Source organism: Brachyhypopomus gauderio, unplaced genomic scaffold (genome assembly GCF_052324685.1).
Source record: "Brachyhypopomus gauderio isolate BG-103 unplaced genomic scaffold, BGAUD_0.2 sc70, whole genome shotgun sequence".
Taxonomy (NCBI): Eukaryota; Metazoa; Chordata; class Actinopteri; order Gymnotiformes; family Hypopomidae; genus Brachyhypopomus; species Brachyhypopomus gauderio.
In genome coordinates, this window is record NW_027506891.1 from 1175034 (window position 1) to 1188132 (window position 13099).

The following is a 13099-nucleotide window of genomic DNA, read 5'->3' on the forward strand; positions in this document are numbered from 1 at the left end:
TGAGCATTTGCGCTAAGATAGGTAGCATCTAGCTCTGACTATCACTTTGCTGTCAACTATATTGGACACTGAATAAACAATAGCACTTAGTCTCCAATAGTGAGGAATAACTTGGTGTGTGTCATGAACTTGACTGATACTGATGTAAACCAAACAATCAATAGCTGACGTTACTTGGCTTGCTAATCTAGCTAGATATTTTTAACTAAAGCTGTCAGTATCATTTGTAATATTATAATATATATCATAATAATATAGACTGTTTTACCACTCCGTAGGATGACTAATGGAAGTAGCTATACGTTAAATAATAGTTATTTACCTAGCTAGTGTTAGCTGGTGTCACCTTACCCTGGTATGAGTGAATGAATTCTTCAAAAAACAATTTGTAGCCTCTATTCAACTTAGAACCCTTCGTTGTTGAATGTTCTCCAACGATCCTGACGACAGGGATGAAGTAAATACACACTCCATGCTGAGGTGAATTGACAATAACTATCTTCTGCGAGTATAGGAACTTGTTTTACACGGCGGTGACGTATATTCCCTTTGTTGTGAAAAGGGCCTATTAAAATTGTTTTAAAAGTGATGAATGATGTGAGGGATTAGGCGGTTGAGACAGAGCCGAAATTGAAAACTGTCTTATAAAGCGTTATGGTTTATAATACCAAAAAACCTGCCGATAGCAAAACTAGCTGCTAGGATTTATGAGGTCAAAGATGACTAGCGCTAGCTATATCCTTATATAGTGGTCAATTATCCAATCCAAATTCACCAAATGCCACCGTGAAGCACTTATGTTCAACAATATTTAACGACATGGGGGGTGGCGAACGTAAATTGTAACTCATTGAATCATAAATATAGATAAATAGGTAAATAAAGGTAAATAAACCCTGAACTCTGAATAATTGGGTCTTATTATTATGGGGGCGGGACATTTCGCCTGAGGGGGTGACGCCACTACATTTATACTACCTAAAAAAAGAATGTTTCAACAGGTTTTGAAATTGCTGTCTAATCAGTGCATCTCATACTACAAAGCCACAGTTATTGTTTTTTTTTTGTTACCATTTATATAATTCCATGATGTGGACATGTAAATTTTGTCAAAAGCAATTTTCGAGGAGAGGAATTCTTCTTAAACACTACAGAATTGTCCATGACTGTTTAGGACTACACCAATCACAATCTTGTCCACACTCTGAATTCTCATGCACTTTTAAAACTCACAGCTCTCTGCGATCCCATCTGGCGAGACACCATTGCTCGGATTTGTTATTGAGTAGAGAGCTCTGCAAACAAATTCACGACAGAAAATGATATTTTTGCACATATAAGGCATCGTCTGACATAGCAACAATCGGTTGTGTTTTCAGTGGTTGTGACTTCAGGACAAATGTGTATGGTAGCAGAAAACACTCCTCATTCGACAAGGGATTTTAAAAGTGTAGTTTTGCAGCACTGTAGTTCAGTCACAGATGGACCTAATACTGTTGATAGTGTAATTGATGGAGAAGATAATGTTGAAGACTGTTTCTTTTTATGAGGAGAGTGAACCTTTACAAAAAGCTTGGGTACATTGCTGCTTAAATTAGAACTTGTATGGATGAGAAGATAGAGTTTGATGAGTTGATAGTTTTCTATGCTATTATAGCATGCTAATTTTTCTATTTAACCTTCAGGGTGAAAAATATTTTAAGTATGTAATAAAACTAGTAAAACTTTTTTGTACAACAATGGCTGTTTTTGACTATTTTAAATTAAAATTTGATTTGAAGTTGTCTAATTTTGACTTGTGTAGTGCCTATAAATGCATTTTATGTAAAATATCACCTGCTTTTAATTTTTATTGTGTTATTAGTTTTAATGTAGAAGTGCTCAGTTGTAGCATTAACACAAGTTCTTATGTTTAAGTCTTACTCATGTTTAGCTTAAAATATTAAGGACATCTTAACAAAACTGCTTAGTTTTACTGACTAGAGTAACCACGGACGTAATTTTGGGGGGGGACATGTCCCCCCCACTTTTTCAAAAGCCGGCTTTGGTCCCCCCCAGTTTTTACGGTTAAAACCAAATATTTAAATAGCGACGAATCCATGTCCCCCCCACTTTTGAAATCAAAATTACGTCCATGAGAGTAACATAATTTTGTTAGTGAAACGACACTCAGAATTTTTGGTAATATTAGTCAAAGTAAGTAAAGTTAAGTAAAAACTATACAAAAAAATTGTATAGTTTTCTAAAAAATGAGTGCAAAACCCAATTGTTACTTGGATATTGTGAATGATCTCTGTACTAATAAAAGTGGCGCGTTTCCACGTTGTTTGGATCCCTCACTGTTTGGTCACTTCGTAACAGAAACTTCGTAACATTTTATGGATCCAGCGGAAGCACAGGTGCGCCTCACCCATCAGGAAGCCACCATTGCGGCACTCAATGAGACCATCCGGCAACTCAGCGAGGAAACCAGGAGGCTGCTGCCACTACTGCAGCTGATGTGGCTGCTGCTGCTTCCCCACCCGTGAGTGTTCCTGCGGCAGTCCTGGAACACTACGATGGATCTCGTGAACGTTGCAGAAACTTCCTCATGCAGTGTTCAATGTACTTCACGTACCATCCGGCCCAGTTCCAGACGGAACAGCAGAAGATGCACTTCGTTCTATCGCTCCTCACTGGAGAAGCAGGTGCTTGGGGTACGGCCCTGTGGGATAGTAAAAATCCAACCCTCCAGTCCGAGAGTCAGTTCTCAACACTGTTTCGAGCAGTTTTTAAACACCCCGCTACCGGCCGTGATGTGGGAAACCAGCTATGTGAGATTCAGCAGAGGTGGCGTAGTGCTGCGGATTACGCCAGGGAATTCCGCACGCTCTGCTGCAGGAAGCAGCTGGAGTGACACAGCTCTGAAGACAGTCTGAGAGCTGACTTACAGGTCGAACTTGCCTATTGGAGTGAAACCCTGTGAATTATTCAGGCTGCAGTAAACGTTGACAAGGTGTTACTGACCCACTGTCCTAGTTCTGGGAGGAATCCTGTTGTCATGGCCCATACACGGTTTCCCTGTCCTCCCTCGGAGAATCTGCGCAAGGCACCAGAACCTATGCAGTTGGGCAGAGCACCGTTGACTCCCCAGAAAAGATCCAGATGGTTCCGTGTCGGATTATGCATGTACTGTGGTGAGGAGGTCCAATTCTGTGATTGATGTCCTACACGTCTGTCCCGTTCTGGAGGAGACGAATGCTCCCAAGACCGAGTAAGCAAACCATTACTATCTATTGGGGGAAAGAACCAATTCAACCGGTTCATTTCTTGGGGGGGAATCAATACTAACCTGTCAGCTAACCTTTCTAGATCTTGAATTAGCCCAGCACTAGCAAATTTCTACCATGCCGTAGATCCACCCCTGAGAATAAACTCACTAAATGTTCAGCCCATAGGTGAGGGTGTAGTTTTTACATTTACATGTACGTGTAGTACGTGTACACGTGTAGTACGTGTAGTTACGTGTAGTTGCTCTTTGTACTAACATCATTGTTTACAAAATGAGACAATTTTTCCTCAAATCCACTACCCGTGATCGGGTACTCTGTTTTTGCTGGTTGTCCATTCACGACCCTAAAATCTCCTGGAAAAAGAAAGGGAACAGGGAGCTTACGCGATGGAGATCACGTTACCTAGAAAATTGTATGCACTTACCTCTTAGGTCCTCCTTGATTGAAAGCCCTGACACGCCTCTTTCTGATATCATCCCTGAACAATACCGGGATTTTGTAGATGTTTTCAACAAGGAAAGCGCATGCCATCTGCCTCCTCACAGATCCTGGGGTTGCACCTGGGATCCCCTTCCTAGAAAAACAAAGCCTTACCCAACATTAAAGAGGCGCTGCAGAAGGGGTTTATTCACCCCTCCACCTCGCCCCCTCACTGCAGGCTTCTTCTTTGTAGAAAAGAAAGGAGGGGGAATACGCCCCTTTATATATTACCGTGCGTTAAACGCAGTCACGTCGAAATATGCTTACCCTCGTCCTTACATATCCACCTCTCAAGAACGCCTGATGAGAGCAAATATCTTCACGAAGCTGGATTTGAGGAGTGCGTGTAATTGAATTCACATTAGAGAGGGTGACGAATGGAAGACGTTACTGTGTTCTGCAAGGGGACATTACGAATACCTTGTGATGCCATACGGGTTGGTGATCAATCCCTCTGTGTTCCAAGTTTTTATGGATGAGATTTTTCGTGACATGATTGATAAGTTTGTATTTGTTTATATTGATGACATTTTGATTTATTCTCTCTCAGTCACAGAAAATGTCGAACACATCTCGGCAGTCTTATGGCATTTGCACCAACACAACCTCTATGTGAAAGCCGAAAAATGCAAATTTCACTGCACTACTGTTACGTTTCTGGTTTGCACGCTCTCTCCTGGGCAGATCTCCATGGACGCTGGCAAAGTCCACATGGCTGTCACAAACTGGCCGACCCCTCGGTCTACGAAGGACTTGGAATGCTTCCTGGGCTTCACCAACTTCTGTCGGCGCTTCATCAGAGGTTTCGGTGAGTTAGCAGCCCCTCTTACGAACCTCCTCAGAGGGGGAAAGAAGCGAGGTTTCAAATGGTCTGCAGTGGAAGAGCGAGCCTTCTCCCTACTCAAGAAGGCTTTTACATCAGCTCCCATATTACATCTCCCTGATCCACAGCTCCCCTTCATTATAGAGGTCAATGCCTCAAAGGTGGGAGTAGGTGCGGTCCTTTCGCAATGACAGGGAGAGCCACCGAAGCTTTTCTAAGAAACTGCAACCCGCTGAGAGAAATTATGATGTGGAATACCGGGAACTCCTAGCCATTAGAGTTAGAGGGGGCAGAACACCCCTTTGTGGTTTACACAGACGACAAGAACCTAGAGTATTTGAAGTCGGCCAGACGCCGTAACCCACGACAGGCCAAGTGGGCTCTGTTCTTCTCCCGGTTTCGCTTCTCTGTATCCTACAGGCCAGGTTCGAAGAACACAAAGGCTGATATTCTCTCTTGCATCTATGAGAAGGATCCGGGAGAGAGAGTACCAGAACGTATTCTGCATGACTTCTGTTTCCTCGCGACTATCAGATGGGAAGTTCAAAAGGAGTTGGATGAAGCACTCAGAGCCAATCCAGGACCCAAGGGAAAGCAGTACTTGCCCGTATCATATAGAGGCACTGGCCACCCAGGTATCACACGCACTAAACATCTAGTTTCACAGCAATACTGGTGGCCATTCTGGGAAGACGACATTTGGGATTACGAGCTTGCGTGTACTGTATGTGCCCAATCTCACACTCCCCGCACTCTCCCTGCAGGAAAACTCCTCCCGCTGCCCGTCAGTCATCGGCTGTGGACACACCTCGCGGTCGATTTTATTACTGACCTGCTGGTGGCTGGTGGTAATAGGTGACAGATTTTCTAAGATGTGTTGCCTGATCCCACGCCCCAAACTACCTACGGCCAAGGAAACTGCACTTGAAATCTTCAATTACGTGTTTCGTATATACGGCCTACAAGAAAATATCATGTCAGATAGAAGAGTGCAATTCACCTCCCAAGTATAGAGAAAATTCTGTAAACTACTAGGAATTACAGCCAGTCTGACTTTCGGTTACCATCCCCAATCCAATGAGGCAGTGGAACGTTACAATCAAGAAATAGGGAGGTCCCTGTTCAATATTGTGTCTCCCAGAATGATTGTCATAAATACCTCCCATGGGCAGAACATGCTCGAAATTCAATAATCTATTCCTCTACCAAATTCACCCCTTGTCAATGCATTTATGGATACCAACCTGCCTTCTTCCCATGGGAAAAAACTCCCTCCGACACCCCAGTGAATGGCTTCAGCGCAGTGCCCGCACCTGGGATCTTGTGCATGTCCAGTTGCAAACGCACCCTACACACATGCCAGCTGAACACGGACATCTCCCCACCCTGATTTATCATCCAGGTCAGAGCATATGGTTGTCAACCCAAAACCTGAAGCTGCATCTGCCTAGCAAAAAAACTCAGACCGAGATATGTTGGGCCGTTTAAAGTGCTCAGTCGAGTTAATGCCGTCATCTACAAACTACAGCTGCCACTGCCATACCATATTCACCCTAGATTTCACATCTCACTGCTGAAACCTGTTCATTTCAGTTCCTTAACTGCTCACCCCGCATTGACTAGCCCACTGCAGCCCCTGGACATTGATGGCCATCCAGCTTACGTGGTTTGGGAGTTGCTCCCAAACCACTTCCCGGCACCCAGACGCCATGGACGTCCACCCTCGAGTCATTCTAGAGCGGCTGGAACAGCTCGTCAAAGGGGGCGTACTGTCAGGAATAGATCCCTCCGTCTCACTAACCAGCCACACCTGTCTCCAGTTGCCACTCCTTCCTGCCTACTATTTATACACCCCCTTCTGCACTTCCTGGTTGCGAAGTATCGACTCATGCTGCGTATCAAGCGTTTCACTAGTCTGTTTGATCTCCCTTGTTCTGACCTCTGGTTCCTCCCCAGACCTCACCTCCAGTCTAGCCCTCCTGTACCTCCTGGATTCTGCCCTCCCAATACGACCTTGGACTGGCCTGACTTACTCGACAACACCTTATCGCTCCGTGTCCATATACGTACCATTTGTCACTTGGATATTATGAACGATCTCTGTACTAATAAAAGCGGCGCATTTCCGCAATTGGATCCCTCTCTGTTTGGTCACTTCATAACAGCTCTCATCATAGCTCTCATCATCATCATTTTCAGCAACCAAGGTTAGTTTTGGTGTCCTACAAGTATCTGTTATAGGGCCCCTGTTTTTCTTTTGTATTTGCTACCACTAGGTCTCCTTGGTCTCCCAATCACACCATCTTTAACAGGTAATGATCTTGAAGTAATTACAGATCCCAGTTTCTTGTTTGAAGTTCATTAAAAAAATATTTCTAGGACAGCCATTTTTCAATTTAGGAACACTACGAAGCTAAGGAACATGCTGCCTTCATACGATGCAGATGTGCTAGTCCATGCATGTATGACCTCCAGATTGTACTACTGTAATGCCTTAATATCTGGTTGCATCATTAAGTGCTCCAGTTAGTTCAAAATGCAGCAGCTAGAATAATTACTAGCAGACATGTGAACAAGTCACTAAGTTGCAAGTAACAAGTAAGTCTCAAGTATTCACAATCAAGTCTCGAGTCAAGTCCCAAGTCAATACTATCAAGTCTCGAGTCAAGTCCCAAATCAATACAATCAAGTCTCGAGTCAAGTCCCAAGTCTTAAACTTCAAGTCCTAGTCAAGTCACCGGATGTAATTTCAACATTTAACACAATTGATGCAGTTGATTAGTAGTATATTAACTTTCCCTGTTTCATTTCTCCACATGGCTGCCCGCCTGCTTGAGGTATAATGAGATGAGGAGAGACAAGCGATCCATCCTGGCCGGCCACCTCCTGCCTAACCGGATGCCTACACCATGATGGACATTATTACATCTTTTTCGGTCTAAATGGACATTATTGCATCTTTTACATTCTGTCTACATTCTGTCTATATTGTTGTTGTTGTCATGGTGACCGGTGTCGGCCAGAGGAGGATGGGCTCCCCCCCTGAGTCTTGGTTCCTCTCAAGGTTTCTTCCTCATGCAAAAACTAGGGAGTTTTTCCTTGCCACTGTCGCCCTTGGCTTGCTCACTGGGGGCTAGGACTCGGCACTTGTAAAGCTGCTTTGTGACAACAACTGTTGTAAAAAGCGCTATATAAATAAAATTTGATTGATTGATTGATTGATATATTAAGTTAGTCAGACTAACTAACGTTAGGTTTGGTTCGCTTGAGTGCGATGTCATCGCAATTGTTGTCGTCACCTAACACCCCCCCCCCCCCCACCCCCATCGAATTATCGTTGGTGCGGACCGCTGACACAAGGCAAGTTGCTCATGTGGACCCTTGTAAAAGTTAATTTCCGACACCTGAGTTATCACATCCCAGCTAGCTAGCTAACCGTTATAGCATTATGTTAAATATTCATAGCAGAGACTTACTTTTGTTTATGCAGCCTCAAAAGTCGAATAAAGTTTGAAGTGGTTGCATCTCCATCTCTTATCCTGACTCCACATGTCTTGCATGTCGCAGTTCTTCTTTTATTCACAACAGCATAATCTTTATAATTGAACAGGATAATTTTTGGGAGCATGTTGCTTGTCCTCTCCGCACAAATTCAACGCTGCTGCCCCTCTCCCCCTCTCCCCCGATCGGTTACGGATAAACTGAGCTGAGCAGTTCACATTTTACAGCACCATTTAATACAAAATTATCCAGTTATGTGATTCTTATTTATTATGTTAAAATAAGGATTTCAAGTCTTTTCAAGTCTTAAAGCTCAAGTCCGATTCCAAGTCCAAGTCAGTAAAGGTAAAGTCTAAGTCAAGTCACAAGTCTTCAGTGATGTTGTCGAGTCAAGTCACAAGTCATCAGTTTAGTGACTCGAGTCGTACTCGAGTCCAAGTCATGTGACTCAAGTCCACACGTCTGATTACTAGTCTGATCCCATTACTCATGCATTAGCTACTCTGCACTGGCTCCTATTAAAATGTTGTATTGATTATAAAATACTTCTAATGACCAACAAAGCACTAAACATTCTTGCCCCACAGCACCTTAGATAACTCAAGTGCATAATGATCCAACACATCTACTTAGATACAGGCTCGTTACTAGTACCTCAAATAAGGAAACCTGCCATGGGGGCCAAATGCTTTTCCAATGGAGCTTTGACACTATGGAGTAACCTTCCTGTCAAATGTTAGACACTCAGACACAGTGTAAATAAACAGAGGGGGTCTGGTGGCTAGGGAACTGGTCTTGTGACTGGAGGGTTGTGGGTTTGATTCCTAGGCCATGACTGAAGTGCTCTTGAGCAGTTAACCCCAACTGCTCCCTGAGTGCTGGGGCTAGGGTTGTCCACCGCTCTAGTAGTGTTCACTAGTGTTTATGTTCTATCTGCACAGATAGGTAAATGTGGAGGACTAATTCTGACTGGAGTGTAAATCACAATTGGCAACTTAAAATTAAAGTTAAAAGTTAAACTTAAACGTTTAACTGAGGCAGGTATGACGCAAGAGCCGGATTAAACTAATTTATTTAAATAACTAAAGTAGAACACAGAACACGGGAATAGAACTAGGCACAGGGAAATACAATACACTAGGAAATACACCAACGTCTACTCAACAATCACAACGGGATAATATGCCTAATATAAACTGACAAATATAACTGACTACGTCGAATGATAAAGACAGGGAACACAACGCAAATGGGGAGCAAATGGATGGGGTGCAAGAGTAAACTAGAGCGTGAAACATCAAACGACAACAAGAGAATAATAGGGGAACCAACGACAGAAAACTAAACACGACTATGAGAGGAACTAAACCAATGGGGAATACAAATACAATTAGCAAACCATACCAAACTATAATACAGACAATCAGGGGCTAGAGCACGAATGACATGGTACAAACGGGCGAAATATAAGAATAAACATTCGAAACAAGTATAGCAGAGACAGGGAGAAGGTAATGTAGGAATGACTCCTCCCATCATGGGGGTAATCATGGGCGCAGGGAAAATAGAACAGGGGCGTGACAGACACCGGGAAAACCATGGAGATGGAGACCATGGAGAAGACAAGGCGGAGTGAGGTAGAACGACACGGGAAAAAGGCGAGGGGGGCAGAGTTAGTCGTAACAATATATATACCGTATATACATATATATGAACCCAGAGTTAGTCGTAACAATATATATACCGTATATACATATATATCAACCCAGAGTTAGTCGTAACAATATATATACCGTATATACATATATATGAACCCAGAGTTAGTCGTAACAATATATATACCGTATATACATATATATCAACCCAGAGTTAGTCGTAACAATATATATACCGTATATACATATATATCAACCCAGAGTTAGTCGTAACAATATATATACCGTATATACATATATATCAACCCAGAGTTAGTCGTAACAATATATATACCGTATATACATATATATCAACCCAGAGTTAGTCGTAACAGTATATATACCGTATATACATATATATCAACCCAGAGTTAGTCGTAACAATATATATACCGTATATACATATATATCAACCCAGAGTTAGTCGTAACAATATATATACCGTATATACATATATATCAACCCAGAGTTAGTCGTAACAATATATATACCGTATATACATATATATCAACCCAGAGTTAGTCGTAACAGTATATATACCATATATACATATATATCAACCCAGAGTTAGTCGTAACAATATATATACCGTATATACATATATATCAACCCAGAGTTAGTCGTAACAATATATATACTGTATATACATATATATCAACCCAGAGTTAGTCGTAACAATATATATACCGTATACACATATATATCAACCCAGAGTTAGTCGTAACAGTATATATACCATATATACATATATATCAACCCAGAGTTAGTCGTAACAGTATATATACCGTATATACATCTATATCAACCCAGAGTTAGTCGTAACAGTATATATACCGTATATACATATATATCAACCCAGAGTTAGTCGTAACAGTATATATACCATATATACATATATATCAACCCAGAGTTAGTCGTAACAGTATATATACCGTATATACATATATATCAACCCAGAGTTAGTCGTAACAATATATATACCGTATATACATATATATCAACCCAGAGTTAGTCGTAACAATATATATACCGTATATACATATATATCAACCCAGAGTTAGTCGTAACAGTATATATACCGTATATACATATATATCAACCCAGAGTTAGTCGTAACAATATATATACCGTATATACATATATATCAACCCAGAGTTAGTCGTAACAATATATATACCGTATATACATATATATCAACCCAGAGTTAGTCGTAACAGTATATATACCGTATATACATATATATCAACCCAGAGTTAGTCGTAACAATATATATACCGTATATACATATATATCAACCCAGAGTTAGTCGTAACAGTATATATACCGTATATACATATATATCAACCCAGAGTTAGTCGTAACAATATATATACCGTATATACATATATATCAACCCAGAGTTAGTCGTAACAATATATATACCGTATATACATATATATCAACCCAGAGTTAGTCGTAACAGTATATATACCGTATATACATATATATCAACCCAGAGTTAGTCGTAACAGTATATATACCGTATATACATATATATCAACCCAGAGTTAGTCGTAACAGTATATATACCGTATATACATATATATCAACCCAGAGTTAGTCGTAACAATATATATACCGTATATACATATATATCAACCCAGAGTTAGTCGTAACAATATATATACCGTATATACATATATATCAACCCAGAGTTAGTCGTAACAATATATATACCGTATATACATATATATCAACCCAGAGTTAGTCGTAACAATATATATACCGTATATACATATATATCAACCTAGAGTTAGTCGTAACAATATATATACCGTATATACATATATATCAACCCAGAGTTAGTCGTAACAATATATATACCGTATATACATATATATCAACCCAGAGTTAGTCGTAACAATATATATACCGTATATACATATATATCAACCCAGAGTTAGTCGTAACAGTATATATACCGTATATACATATATATCAACCCAGAGTTAGTCGTAACAGTATATATACCGTATATACATATATATCAACCCAGAGTTAGTCGTAACAGTATATATACCGTATATACATATATATCAACCCAGAGTTAGTCGTAACAGTATATATACCGTATATACATATATATCAACCCAGAGTTAGTCGTAAAAGTATATATACCGTATATACATATATATCAACCCAGAGTTAGTCGTAACAGTATATATACCATATATACATATATATCAACCCATGTGAGCTGCTGTGGTTCCTCCCACCACCCCTGAGATGGTGAAAAGTTCACCACTGATACAATTACATGTACTTTCACTTCAAAAACTTTTTTTCCCAATTACCGCTGCAATTACATCTTAAAATTAATACAAACTGATTTAGTTCAGCTTTATTTGCATTATATCACTGACAGTAGCCTATCCACTAAGATTGACCCAGTCACCAAGTGTGGCACTATGGACTGGGTTTGTTTTGTACTGGGATTGCTGTCTGCATCTTTGTTATACTTTTATTAACACTGCGGCTCCATTCCAATCTACAAGCAGTGAAGAGGATTTGTGGACCTGCTTTCTCTCCAAGATGTACACCGATCTTCTATTTGCCTGCATTGGTCGCAGCAGTCTAAATTTAGCTGCTTATTTTTTTGCCTATAGCCATGTGTGCTTTACTGAGGTAAAAGTGTGTGTGTGTGTGTGTGTGTGTGTTGGGGGGGGGGGTGTTGAAGGCTTTGTTTGTAACTGCCTACACCCATTCTCCCGTCATGGTGTGAGCGACAGTGTGGAGGTACTCAAGAATTAATGAATGTGTATGTGAGCATGTGGGCTCAGGATTAGAAAATTCAACATAAGCAATTAGCTCTGCTGGGTGTTTCTTCAAGCTGCAGTCTTCACACCAGCTGAAACAAGGCCACACTTGATGGCTTCTTTCACCAATTTGAAGACAACATCAACAGCATTTGCCCACATCAAGCTGAATTAGGGTTGTGAAATATTCCCAAAAATGTTTTACAAAGTTTCTGGTCATAGCAATAATTCTGTAAATTACATTAGGCCTATAATAAAAAAAACATTTGTAGGAGATGAACATATATTGGTAGACACTATATTCACATACGTTGGATGTATTATTGCTCTTGGAAGAAACCCATGCATGTAAAAAGCAAAAAGAAAAAAAAGTTTTAGTTCAGTTTTAATTATTTTAAAGCAGGATAACTGCTCTATCACCTGAGGAGAGGAACGGAGTGAGAGAGGATAAAGAGAAAGAAGAGTGAGTGTGTGAGAGAGAGAGCTGTCTCAGTTACCCAGAGGGATAAATTTAATGGGCAAATCCAATCAGAG

The 13099-nt window shown here is 40.7% G+C and overlaps 1 protein-coding gene and 1 long non-coding RNA gene across 3 annotated transcripts in view; one reads left to right on the forward strand and one right to left on the reverse strand.

Moving 5' to 3' along the window:
• Positions 1 to 7790, forward strand: part of LOC143491068 (uncharacterized) — a 9049-nt gene extending 1259 nt beyond the window's left edge. The window contains exon 2 of the long non-coding RNA XR_013125073.1: positions 4437 to 7790. This is a non-coding gene — a long non-coding RNA (uncharacterized LOC143491068). The remainder of the gene's footprint in view (positions 1 to 4436) is intronic.
• Positions 1 to 13099, reverse strand: part of syt1a (synaptotagmin Ia) — a 262139-nt gene that overhangs the window by 98598 nt on the left and 150442 nt on the right. The window lies entirely within an intron of this gene.